Raw genomic sequence first — 665 nt, 5'->3', positions numbered from 1 at the left:
TAGATACTTTTTGGGGTAAGGGCTTCCTGACTACTGTCGAGAGAACAGCAAGCCCAGACCGCAAAAAGATCCAAAGGAGACAGCTGTGGGAAGGTTGCAGGGTGCAGCCCCTCCAGGGCTGGGGCTTGCTTGCGACTGCAGATGGGGTCAGGGAAGCAGAGCTGGGACCTGGAGAGCAGGAGGGTGGGAGAGGGAAGGGGAGAGAGGGGGAGCCTTAGGATAAATTCAGGCAGCCAGGTGACAGGAGCCCCAGTTGCACCCGCTTCTACCCACCCCGTGTCAATCGCATTCTCACCTGGCAGGCTTGTAAGGAACAGAGCGGTTGGTGCTCTGGCATGCGGGGGCAGCTGGAATCTGTCTCCTCCCCTGTCCTGTGAGGAGGATTTTACAGTTTCCTGCTATGACTGGGAGTCAGTCAACCCAGGCATCTCCTATGTCCTGGATTCCACTGCATTAACAACCCCAACTCCTCCTGGGGACTCACCAAGAGCCCCACCCCACCCCCCAAGAGGCTGTCACTGGACAGCTCTGGGCTGAAGGCATGGATTCTGTTCAGCATCAGCAGATACTATGGTATGATGAAGAAAGGTAGAGGCTCCAGGCCAGCCCCATTTGGCCTGCCCCCAACCTCTATGGTCTTAAACAACTACAGTGACCCTTCTTCC

At 56.7% G+C, this 665-nt stretch overlaps 1 non-coding gene across 1 annotated transcript; it reads right to left on the bottom strand.

The window, feature by feature from the left end:
- On the bottom strand, positions 1-73 carry Mir129-1 (microRNA 129-1). The gene has a single exon (NR_029567.1). It is a non-coding gene; the product is annotated as a microRNA 129-1 (primary transcript).
- Between the last annotated feature and the right edge of the window lie 592 nt (positions 74-665).

Source organism: Mus musculus, chromosome 6, assembly GCF_000001635.26.
Source record: "Mus musculus strain C57BL/6J chromosome 6, GRCm38.p6 C57BL/6J".
In the NCBI taxonomy this organism is placed as follows: domain Eukaryota; kingdom Metazoa; phylum Chordata; class Mammalia; order Rodentia; family Muridae; genus Mus; species Mus musculus.
Note: the sequence above shows the minus strand (reverse complement) of the source record. Positions and strands in the feature narration are given on the sequence as shown.